Below are 13,259 nucleotides of genomic sequence, written 5' to 3' on the forward strand. Positions count from 1 at the left end.
AAGTAAGAAATCTAGGAGAAGTTACATATATACTTTTTATTATTGCTATTTTTAAACACACAAAAAACATTGAAGTTGGGAGAAGTTAGAGACAAGGCTTAATGACACAAGAACACTGGGAAACAGATGCAGAAAAGAAATTAAAGGCACTCAGTCATGGAAACCTTTGCACAGGCACTAAACCTTATTCAAATGAATAGGTTTTTTTAAACCAACTTGACTCCTCAAATTAATAAATTTAACAGTTTTCAGGATCAATCATCTCAAATGAATGCCTAAAATAAATGAAGATAGAAGATATCAGAATAACAGTACATGAAATATCGTATCACACTAATACTAATGTTAATCATCCCTCATTAAAAAAACTTCAAAGCAGTACAAGAAACCTGAATGGTAATATAGGCAAGATTTAAACTGATGATAGAAATGAGGCTAAGGTATATAATAGCACATGCAATGAAAACGAAGTAATCAGAAAGACTGAAGCAAAAAGGCAAAGCACAAGGTCTACAGCAAGAAAGAAAATGGGATGTATGCAGACAAAGAACACTCCCAGATGTTTTATTCCCTATGTGTTCGGGGTCACAGCCTGCAAACATTTAACACCTGATGAAAAGACTAAAGCCATGGCCATTACTGTGAGTTTCAATGACCTGGGTCTAACTCTTAAAGATATTCCTAGGTTTAGAGTTGCAGGGGCTTCCCTGCTAAAGGAGCACACATATGTGCATCTGCAGGATTTGGTCATTAGCTCACAGCCCTCTCTGAGGCGCATTTTTCTTACAATACTTTTCCAACAGCCACAGCCTTATCCAAGTGAGAATGAACTGCTGAGAGTGTGACAAAATGTGGTGCAATGCAGACAGCCAGTGGAGACTGGTATTTATGAGAAAGTATGGACAAATTCTACTGCTTATCTGACAGAAATGAGATGGGCTGCTGGCTGAAACCAGAAAGCACTGAGAACACTGCCCCAGTGAGAAAAAATTCTTTAGCATTTAGATGAACTTTCCTCAGATCATGTATATGAAAATAAAGTTAGGTATCAACACCTAATATATACATGGAACTGCTTTAAAAAACCCCCACAAACTATCAAGAATTCAAAAGAAAACTGGATATGAAGAAAATAGTTCTATGGATGATGTCTTTCAGTAAAGCTCTTCTGCAATTCTATGTGCTGTGGAAAAAAGAAGCAGATGGATTCTCTGTCCATCTTAAGTTTCTGCAAACAGTGTCACTCTGCTGAAGCAGCGTGGTCAGCTGACAGTGCAGTACCTCACCCACCACCAGGCTCCCTCTGTGCTGCCAGGCACTGTCTGTACTACCTGAGCAACCATTTCAAAGTAATCCCCAAAGTTCCTACGTAAGCTGTTCTTACATCAGCGTTTATAGTACAGACATCACACTCAGATGTGTTGCATAAAGCAGAAAGGAGTAACCATCCCCATTGACACAGCTCAAAGGCAATAATTCACAAGAGGTATGCTAGAAAACAATAAAACAAATACCTGAGGAGTGGCAAGAGGGCAATAGAGGTAGGCTACAAAAGCATGTATCATTATAGCAGTATAGGGTCTGAAAGTTACACCAAGGTGATGGAAAAATTAAATGCTCAGATGTTCATTGTAAGGCTTTTTTGTACAGTCTTTCCAGGATCTCCAGCGCCAAAGCAGAAGCCTCAGCAGCTTGAGCTAGGGGACAGTGTCCCTAAACACTCACCTGCTGCAGGCTTAAAGGTTCTGCAAACAAGATACAGAAGAATTTTCAGTGCACAGGAACAAAACTTTAAGTAATTTTCTGGTCCATTTGAATTGATGGATATTGTAGACTCAAATACTGCAGGGAAGCCTATTAGGAGAGTGTCTGTTAACATGTGACAAGTGTTTGATCAGGAAACAGGAACGCAGCCTGTCTCAGATCACAAAACACAGTGGCTGGGATAGCTTTGGCACATCAATTCAAAAATTCTCTGCCCTAGGATGGACTGAGGTTTTTCACAGAGGCTGGCAGTATATGGATTTTGGACTGAAGTCCAAGGTATTTGCCATTTGCTCACACAGTACTAAGACCATTTTAGTTTTTCTGCTTTTATGGCAAACAACTCTGCATACCCAATATTTACCAATTGTAATGTGGCAGCAGAATCCCTGTTAACAGCTCAATTTTGTGAATCTCTTACACAACGCCTGCAAGGAAAAATTTGCAGCTGCTGAACTTGTTATGGGTTGGGTACTCCTTTGCATCCTGACTGAATCCTAAATGTGCCCAATAAAGCTCCGTTTATTTTAACTAGGGATATTTCCATAGGCCTGTTTTGATGGGCAAAGCTCCTTCTTCTCTGCTTCGGTGTCTCTTCCATTAAAGAGTAACAAATTTAAAAGTTTAAAAATAAATAAATAAATGGAACAGGAAACTATCATAGCTTCAAAATCTCACTTTCTGGATAGAATTTAGGACAAGGGACAATGCTAACAAATACAATTTGTACCAGACTTTAAAGCCTACACACTCAAGCCAATGATCACACACATACACAAATTCACACTGTGAATTCTCTTATAAATTTGCTGGAGATTACACACAAAAGCTTGTTTAGACACCTCTGCTCTCTTCTTTTCCCCCTAACATACTATCACTGTGTTTATTTTTGTTATGCCCTTGCACACAGAGCCTTAGCTCTCTGCTTACAATGTACATTCTGCTCATCTCACCGCATGAGGAGGGGAATCAAGGAGAACACAGGTTTCCAAACTGTACATAGAACAAGTCACCACACCAGGACATTCAGAACCAGTCAGGACTGCACTTAAAAAACAGACTGGGGCAGGTAGGTAAGTCACTCTGAACATTATTAAATCGCACTGACAGAAAACTGTAGCTCTTTTGCATCGACTTTAGGTACACAGGGTAACAAGGATAGCTGTGTACTTCAGTACAGGCAGCTGTCACAGCCCTCCTTGCCTGCTCGACCCAGGGAAGAGTGCAACACAGCCAAGGAAAGAACACAGTTCAAAGGCCTGAGCCTGAAAACAAATGCTAAAGAAAAAAATTAAAAAAAAAAAAAAAAAAGTAAAAATAAGAACAAAGAAATCTTAAGCTGGTTTGTCTGTTTTTCAATTTACACAACTGTAAACAAATTCAGAGGTTTATTAGTTTATAATGCTTTTTGTGGTCATGTAACTCAAATGTGAGCTTTGATTTAAGAAATGGAATTTGGCAAGAAAGGAGTTTCAAGGCAGCCTACTCACTTTCCCATTAAGCAGATTAAAAAAGAATTCAAAATATTTAACTTTGAGTAATAAGGTCTGTACTTGTGTAGCAACTAATCTTGTGCTCATGCACATCCCAATTTGGTACTGCACTTGCTTAACTTCAAGCAAGTAAGTAATCTCACTGACTTCTCCCATACTTCAGCACACGCTAAGTGCTTTGCTGAAATGGGGCCATGATCAGATTTAAACAGTGTCCCTAAATGAGGATTTACTCATTAGAATAAAAGGTCTCCAGAAAAGCCATTCAGCCTGTTAAAAGCCAGCCATTCACCTTAACCAGCAACTTTTTATCTAATTTGGCTTTTAAATAAAGCTATCCTACATACAAGGGTGGAATCCACAAAGAGTTGTTTTGAATAGAACATTTCAAGTTCAGCTAAATCTGGGAAAAATCAGGGCCTGGACTGTTAACCATATCTGGACTTGCTGTGCCTATATGTAGAAGACAGCAGCATATAATCCCTTGGTGCACCACAGCCACTTGGGCATTCAGCCTTAACTCTGGATGTGCTGTCTTGCTTTTGTAATCCAACAAGCAACTTCCATATTTTCTGGCCAAGCTCTTTTCAGTTATGATTTTTTCCAGACTTCAGTTGTTACTTTCATGCAAAATGAATTGAATTCAAACCTTTATGCTACAACAGGCTTTATTTGCATATACCACATACTTTTAAACACTAATCATTGTCAAGAGCAGCATCTGAGAAATAACCTTATTGGCCTTGAAAATACAGGATACAGTTAGTAACTACTGAAGAAGTACCATGTATTTCTCCCTCTCCAACTCAAAGAGAAGGCCAGTATTTTACACTGAGAACATTCACAAGTTCCTTTAAAGTAGGTTTAGGTCTTTGTCACAATTATGATTAATCTGCTGCCACTTTAGCCATACCCTTGTGCACATGTTACTGCAGAAAAAATGTTTATTTCACAGTAAGTTTCCCAAAAGAAAAAATTACGTTATACCACATCCACACATAGCAATGGCCATTCATTTACCTGTTTAGAAAAATATAAGCAAAACCATAGAAGCTGCAGCTTTGGCAGCCAGTACGGATTTAAATTTCCCATTGGGAAGAGGGGAGTTTTGCCTGACCTGGTACATCTGCACTCCTCAGAGGGGCTGCTCCAGCATTATTCCCACAGCACTACCAGTGACACAGGCTTGTCTGCAAAAGGAAGCTCTGCTGGACTTAAACTGGAGGCTTAGTTTTAAATGGAGTTCAAGTGCAAAAAAGCTGTGCGGACATTTATTTCCTGTGGTTTATTTTCATTTGGCTTAGTTGATTCCAAATCATTTTAAGCCAAACAAAAAAGATAGCCAGTATCCTTAATGCCCACAATAGAGTCTTCACCATTCAATCCAAATTAAAGTAGCAGTTTATTTAAACTAAAGTTGTTGTGCGTGAACTAGGCCAAAGCTAATCAAGTGTTGTCTCACCACAATCCCAGTGAACAGTATGAGTGGAGATAATGGAAGGCTCTGCTTCCTGCCACAGCAATTAGCAACGAGGGAGGGAGGCTCTGCCAGTCCAGAGGAAGACCAATTTGGAGTGTAGAGGGAAGAGGGAGAGGGGCTCCCTGCTAGATTGGGCTGGCAAATCTATTTCTGCACCAAAGAAACAATCCCCTCAACGTCCCTCCAGTGTGTTGTCGAACCTGACCTGTGTGAAATTTGAGAATGGATATAAATCAAAGGGAGAAAAAGTAATAAAAAGCTCCCGGCAGACTTGATGACATGTTGATAATGTTCTCGTCCTGGAGTCAGGGTGACACCAGCCCAAAGATGATATATAGAACTAAGCCCACATACCGACGATTTACTGGCCTAACGACAGTTTTCATTGATCAGAGGCCAACAATTACTGGATTCCTTCCCACTGCCTATTTCAGTATCAGGCTCTGGCGTACAATCAAAACACTAGCCCTGCTTCTCCACAGTTCATGTGCCAACTTTGCAGTGGATGCTCAAGCCAAGCAAGAATGATATGCAAATCTGGCAGGTGTTTGGGGCATACCAGTGCTGCTCAAAAACCCAGCCATAAAAAAGGAAATGGTAGACAGGCAGGGGAGTCCCGATCTGCTGCAGAAAGGCTGCAGGCTCTGTACAGCAGACAGTAAACAGGTCCCAGAAACTGGAGACAACAATAGAAAAGCAATAGAAAAGCTCAATTATTTTATCTCAGTATAAACAAAGTACGTTCTTTATATCCCCTCCAGTTTGTCTAAAGGCCTATTTTGCCACTAAAGCTTATTGCAAAAAGAACAAGAACTTACAAACAAATAGAGCAACCAGTGCTGGTACCAATCACAACATTCCTTTGTATTTTGTTTTGTTTTGTGTCTTGAAGTAGGGAACCAGTAGAAAGAAATTTCCTTCCCAAGTGTATGGAAAATGGACATATCAAACTGAATTAATATCTGCAATAGCACATTTAAATGGCCATGATTAAGCTGCTGGAATGAGATGAATCAATGTGGGAAAGGTGCTGGCAAAGAAATATTTTTTTCAGCATATTAGTGTCTCTTACAGACAGGCAAGTGCATGTAATTTGTCTTGGTCTATCACGATTTATCTATCTGTCCCACAGTTAGCACAGTGAAATGTTGTGAATTTTCAAAAGCTTTGGTCCCTTCTTTGGGACCTAAAGAAAAGTTGGGAAAGACTCCAAAGAAATAACTCCTGCTAAAAGAAGTAATTTTCTTACTGTAAACTCATGAGATATACACATTTAAAACTACACAGGAGCACAGATTATGCACAGACTGATCCAACTCTATCTTTGTTCAACACTCTTAAAAAGATGCCACTAAATGCTTTCTGTCTCTCTTGACCTTTTACCCTCTTTCTCTTAAATCTAATTTGGCCAAGTTTTTCAAAAGAAACAAAAGCAGCTCAAGAGTTCAGAAAGGGAATTACTGTTTTCAGGAACACAGACAATAGAAAATATCTTCTTGAGATCTAATGTCTTTTGAAAAAAAATTACTTTCTGAAATTTCATGAGATGTTAGAGTTGGGTGACTAGCTTTAAGAGAAATACAGGCAGAAGAACAATATGGTTTTGAAGAAACCAGAAGTTTGGAGGGGTTATGTTTCAATAATATCTGTATAAAAATGAAACTATCATTAGAAATTTTGTCAACATCTCGGAAGAATAATAACCACCACCCAGGTCAACATGAAATTTGCATACTTTCAACTATATGTTCTTTTCTTTAAGAAAAAATTGATATAAAACTTAAAATACTTAACTCTCTTCCACAAAAGGGTAAGGGATGTAACCACAAAGAAATAATTAAGCAACTGAGTATCCAGAAGATGCTACCAGCACATACTCTGAAAAGAAAGGGAGGTTTCTCCTATTCAAGCTTCCCAAGAGTAAAACTTCTAAGAAAAGAGTCCAGGAGGTTTAAATGCAAGTAGATTTTTATAGAAAGAAGTAACCTTTATATAAACATATTGCACAAAGGAAGACCTCCTGAAAGTAGATGAGCCTGACAGCCTTTATGTACTCCCAATGCAGCACCGTCTGTAAAGCTCTTCCTTGCTGCCTCACTTTCTAACTTCACTCAATATGGCATTTTAGCTTCCATGTGTCTTTACTCTTGAAACATGACAGGCCAGCACCAATAACTATTTGCACTGCAGCCATGCCTACATGCCCTGGAGATGAGCTGGAACCCTCTCACACTAAGCACTAAACTACCATTTAACTGAGCCTGAGTGTTGCCCAGGCTCCTGGTTGTCCTGTGTGCAAATGACTCCTTGTCATCCCACACGAAAAGCTGATTCCCCCAGGAATCAGTACCACCCTGTCCCAACTGCACCAGATAATCACAGAGGGAGCAGCTCAAGATGAGGCTCACTGCTGGCGCAGCTCAAGCACTAAAAGTACATTTATTTTTTGCCTAATGCAGACAGGTTTTTAGAAAGAGCTTCTCCATCTTTTCCATGCTAAAGGAATAAATAGAGAATGAACAGAATGGCAGCAGAGCTGAGGAATAAACTCTTGTTTTCCTTGTTAAGAAAGGGGTACGAATTATTTGAGGGTCCCCATGGAATATATACTTCTATCAGTCTCTTCTCCAATCAGTTGCAGTACTCATCTGGATCCTAACCTCTCTTTGCAACTGCTGAAACCATATATCTTTAACAACAATATTGACAAAACACAATTAGCTCCATAACCCTGTTTGCTTATTCTTTTTTTCTTTCCCATTCCTGGGCAGGCATTATTTCAGCAGCAATATTTCAATGTGGAGTGAGAAGGTTGTGATACTGGTAAACACTTTCCTTCAGCAAGTGATACTCATTAATCTGAGCTGAGAAATTAAAGCAAAGCCCCACCTGAAACGTTGGATCTGCCAGCCTGCATCATACATCTGTTGGGAGGAAACAGAGGACAGAACTCACCTAGACAAATGCCACCGTTGTGTTATGGGTGTTGAAATAATTAATTCTCAGCGTATTTTTACCATATAAACAGGGGCCATAGCAAGTTTGTTAAAGTATGTTTCCTCCCACCCTTTCATATCACTGTTCTTTCCTTCTTTTGCTAGTATTTAGACAGTCTGGTGTTCATCAGCATGCCCTCCTGGTCAGGCAGGCATCTGTTTCAGCTTCAAGCAGTCTGTGGGGAAAATCAAAGCTTTTATGTTCAAAGAGGCCAAATTATTACCTGTAGAGGGACCCCAGATCAGAACATCTGTATGTAGTAAGTGGGTGTGTTTCTAAATATCAGATTTTTGGAGATGAAAAATCTACAAATACAAAGGTGAAAGATTTATTCATACCACTTACTTCAAATACTAATCCTACCAATCAAGGTTAAAAAATTTCTTTTCAGATATAGCTCTCTCCCAAGGGACCTGCCTTATAATTACAAGGAGAACACGGTACCTGTATGCTGTTCACTATGCACCAAATGCAATGATAGGGTCAAACAACATTATATCAACATTATTCCCAAAAGTGCACTGTCTCTAACAATTTTTCAGGACCTCCCCTGTTGGATTTATTTGCTGGGTTTGATTGCTCTTTGATGAATCTGAGTTATTACAGTGAAATATTGTAATGCATCGTGTGTTGAAATCTGGTCAATACTAAGTTTGCTTTAGACCTTTAGTGACATATGAAGGATTTACAAACTTCTACTTAGCAGAAGAAGACTGTTTGATGCTGTTCTAAACTATTTTGGACACTTACTGCTCACACTTCTGAAATGTAAGAGCACTGTGGAAGCAACAAGAAGCTCTGGTGTTGCCTGCAGATGGTAGGACCTTACACTCAACAGTACTCTGTACAAATGTGGAAGGTTATGTCAAGTGTGCAGTCAGGCAAAGGAAGTTTATATTGATCACACAGATCAAAAATTCCTCAGTAGGATTCCTCCACCCCTTCAGTCAGAGCTTTTTTTTTTGGCTGGTGCAAGTTAAACTTTTCAGGCTTTCTCCTCTTACCCATTGTTTTTATTTCTCATTTCAGATCTCAGCCTTTTCACTGGATTATCTTCTCCTTTTTTGGACAGTTGGTGGCTTGTGTTTATATATAGAAGTCAATATACATCAAAACCTCCCAACCTGCCAAATCTCCCAGAGCTGAAATGTGTGCCTAAATTGAGGAATACAAGAAATAAATTTGCAGAATTGAACTTTAGTTTTAGTAATTTACCAGTCCAGTTCCTCTAACTTCACTTTCGTTGTCCCTCCCTTTCCACTGACACAGATAAGCTACAATAAAAATGAGATGAAAAATAGGTTTGTGTGGAATGGTGATAAAAATAAAGCTAAAATGAAAGAGACCTGAAGCATGGAGTCAAGGTGCACTGTGCAATTAGGATTACTTAATTTTCTATTTCACTAAGTGAAGGTTGCACACAGGGTTGATTTCTGCAAGTAACTGTGAAGTAAAAGAGCCATTTTAAAGTATTTATGCTTTGTGCAAGTAATACCTGAGCAAAAGGGACATAAAATCCTTCTTGTTCACAATGTGACAACATCTGACAGAGTAAGTTTCTCTATACTGCTATGTGGAAAAAATAAAAATCAAAGCAATTCTCCTCTTACTAAGAGCCCATGCCACTAGAGAGCACAGCTGGGAAATCTCCTGGATCTGCTACACCCTACCTGCCCAAATGGAATTTCTTCCCTCTATTAATCTCTCCAGCAAGTGGTGGGGCTGCCACTATATTTAGCCGGTTCATGCAGGACTGGCTCCCGCTGTCTTCAAAAGGCATATCAGGTGCTGATGCCTATTTTTAAACAAGACATCTAAACTTCCCCAAGTGTGGTGACCCATGAGTTTGGACATTCTCTTTTTAATCAAGTGAGTTAATTAACTACAAGGCTCTAAAGGAAAAAAAGGCATCAAAGAGGAAGACCAGGCTACAATAAAGCAGCTCAAGATCTGAGTGATAGGAGCTCCTCCTACTTCAAGCACAACTATTCAGGGAAGGAATTTTTTTCCCCTCCTCTTATCTATGCCACTGAAATACAGGCAAGGCTTCTTCCTTCCTGCGAGAGGCTGACATCATCTTTTGTTCAAGAAAGTCTCAAGCAATGGTATTGCTCACTCTCAAGTGAAAAGTTATTCAATGGACAAAATCTTGTCCTTAAATACCATGCCACTGTGAAGATATTAAAAAAGTATTGAAATCCATGACTGAAAGTAACTACAAACTCCTTCACAGACATTAACAAAACCTTGTAAAATAAGGATGACAACTAGCTGTGAGCAGCAATGGCAAGTGATAGGATGGCACAGGATGCAATGGGGATTAAAAAAATATAAAGTATCTTCAAGAGAGATAAAGCAAGGCATGCAGAAGTTACAGAGTTCAAGAGGGCCAATCACAGAACCCAGGATTTCTTATAACCTCACCTACTTTGAAACTGCTGGCCAATAATCCTTCCAAAGCACACTGCTAGGGTTATTACTTGTTCCTTATGCTAATTATACATATGGTGAAAAAGACATTCAGTATTTTCAATGATTTTAATTCTAGGAAAACAAACAAACAAACAACTTAAAGTTGTTCAGGTTATTTACACAAACACACATCCTACTGGAGCACATCTCACTTCTGACATAGAGGAGCTGTTACTTTGAGCTGTGCTGCTGGGGAAAATGCAAGGATTTTCAACTTGTTCAATGTAAAAAGCAGATAAAAAGAGATATGGGATAAGTCATAATTCTAGCACAAGGCTGAAAAGTACTACAAGTGCTTACCCAGTTCTATGACACACAGGCAAACACTGAAAACACAGTGAACAAGATGATCAATGGACAAAACCCCTCTATCTGTAGAGGAGGTGCACCCGCTGTTGATAGTGGCTGTCATGTTCTGGTTCTGCAAAGATAAGTCCTTGGTCCTCTGTTTTCTCTCTCTCTGTCACATGAACACACAAACACACTGTCCCTTAAACACCCACACTTAACAAAGCGCAACAGAGGCCAAGCTTTGCAGTCAAAGGTTCCTAAATCTACCCCTTTCCAGATTGATGACATTAATGCTTGCCTGTCCCTGCTGACATTCCAATTTGCTCTCCAGCTTAAAGGCCTTCCTTAAAGCAGCAATGAATAAAGAAAGGGCAGTCAGTAGCTTTCCTTTCTCCTTTTTCTGTCATACGCCCTTCTCCTTACATCCATATACATGTCCTCTCCCAGGTTTTTATCAGTATTTCTTTTGTTAAGTTTCTCCCTTCTCAGCCATTAAACACAATTGGGTTTCCTTTTTTCCCTGAGAGAGGGTGACAGTTTTGGACTGAGCAGTGGCTTGCAGCACACACAGTGGACATGAGTCTATCCATGGAAACCTGATATATCTCCTCTGGTTAAAATAGCACAACTAACTGTAAAATTTCAAAGCAGCTAGACACTGAGCAGCTAATCCTACCTCACTTACCTCCTGCTATATATTCAAAAATAACAACGTTCTCCATGCTATAAGAAAATTCTCACCCCTGGTCTATATATATCAGTTCCACCCAGAGGAGCCAGCCAGAGACGAGGTCTCATTCTGCTCCGCGTAACACACGCGGCAGATCAGACATTCCTGCTCACGTGGCTTCCCAGAAACAGTCCCAGTGCTAAAACTGACCTCACTTAAGTTTCTGTTTCTTTCCACTGATGAAAGGAGACAGCATGACTGGCTCAGATGTCAACATTTACCTTGTAGACATCTAAAGTTAGCCAAGATGAACCGAGCTCCAGACATGACAAGGAGTACAGAGGACTGCAGTGCCTCAGCAGCTGTGATGAGGGGTGCTAGTAAGACAAAGGGTAACCACGAATTAAATACAGATCCTGCATGTGAGTACTATAAAAGCTGGAAATTTTCCTATGCCCATGTTATTTAAATAAGATTTAAAAATTATTGTCAAATTAGTAATGAACTTCCTATTCGTAGAAGCTGAAAGCCTTAGAATAAAGACAACTATAGCAATTTATCCAGGTAGGAACTGCAGGTTTTGACCTCAGCTTCACTGAACTGAGTATTTACAACTTTTCCAGCTTAGTTCTAATTGACAAAATTCTTCATAGCTCAAGTAATAAATCCAGAATAATTTTCTGTATTGTATCATATGCAGCACATTTGTTTATCATATTTATTGTTACAGACAACATTCATGCCTCCAGCACCCTCTTTCTTGGTGCTCTGCTCCTTGTCCCACTTATTTCCATTCTTGACCTCTAATGGTAGTTTTGCAAACAAATCACAGCATCACTTCCATTACTGCTTGACTCAGTGTGCTTATTTGCTTAAAAAAATACTCATAACGTCCTCATTGCAATGAGGTCTGATTCTCCCAGGCAGCTTTTGCTGATATTATTGCAAGTTTAGCTCTGTTTAATAGGACTAATCCTAAAATACAAGTCATCAACTCATTTTGGTCAGCCTCATTTCTGAGCAGTCAAGTCAGCTGTTTAAACAATGTGCTTCCACTTCTCATCTTCAAGGTAAATTACTTCATTGAGAAGCAGCGTATCTTTAGCAACATCTGCTGTGGTTGAACGAAAGGCAAGAGTCAAACTCTGTTGCTGTTTTACAAACACTGAGCAATTTTTTTTGAATTAACAAGATGATTGAAAAATTGTTGTACAATTTAGGAAAAAAAAACTTTAATTAAAGCAAAAAAAAGTGGAAAAACAACTCTCACCCCTATTTGGTTAGAGACGTGCTCAGGCACTGCATGTTTTCTGGCATATCCTAGACTTGCAGTAGGATAACCGAGTTCAGAGGCTTGCCCACCATTCACCATACCCTGTAAAAACTAAAACCAAACAGGCTTTTACATCCGTCCCTCAAACTGATTTGAGCAGCCATTTACACCACTCCCAGGGAAAGGATTATCAAACCATGGACTTTGAGGGTGACCTCACACACAACCTGCAGAACTCTTACAAGCCAATTTTCTTCTAGGCAACAGCTCCTCTCAACATTCATGAACTTGTTCATGGATCTGATTTAAAAGAGAACAATTTCCTCTAACAAATATAGCCATAGGAGAAGACCATAACAGACAAATCTGCATCCCTGTTTAGCAGAATATCTTCCTAAATAAAAATTCACAAAGTAGCAACTTTTTTATTAACTTGTGTGTGCTTTTGCATTTCTGTTCTGAGTTTTCCTTTTATTATGCCAATCATACAAGCAATCAGACATCCTCATTAAAAATTAATAAACAGAGTAACGTACATGCCAAAGGCAAATTCTGGAAAACACCAAAGAAAATATTTTTCTTATTTATATATTTATAAATACACGTGTTTATGTATTTATAAAATGTTGGAAACATTTGTGTACAAATACCAAATTTAAGGGAAACTGAAGTTGCAAAGGAATGTCTCCAAGTAGGTATAATCCTGAGTTCTCAGATCAGTTGTCACGTAGGAGATGGACAGATGTGTGGCTTTTTACACCGGTAGTTATGATCTTGCATGTGAGAGGAAATGGTATATGAACAGATTTGGACAGTCAG

At 39.2% G+C, this 13,259-nt stretch overlaps 1 protein-coding gene across 2 annotated transcripts in view; it reads right to left on the minus strand.

Moving 5' to 3' along the window:
* Positions 1-13,259, minus strand: part of NKD1 (NKD1, WNT signaling pathway inhibitor) — a 111,966-nt gene that overhangs the window by 60,481 nt on the left and 38,226 nt on the right. The gene's annotated exons all lie outside the window — the stretch shown is intronic.

The sequence above is a fragment of the Corapipo altera genome, unplaced genomic scaffold, assembly GCF_003945725.1.
Source record: "Corapipo altera isolate COAL_440 unplaced genomic scaffold, ASM394572v1 62, whole genome shotgun sequence".
NCBI lineage: Eukaryota > Metazoa > Chordata > Aves > Passeriformes > Pipridae > Corapipo > Corapipo altera.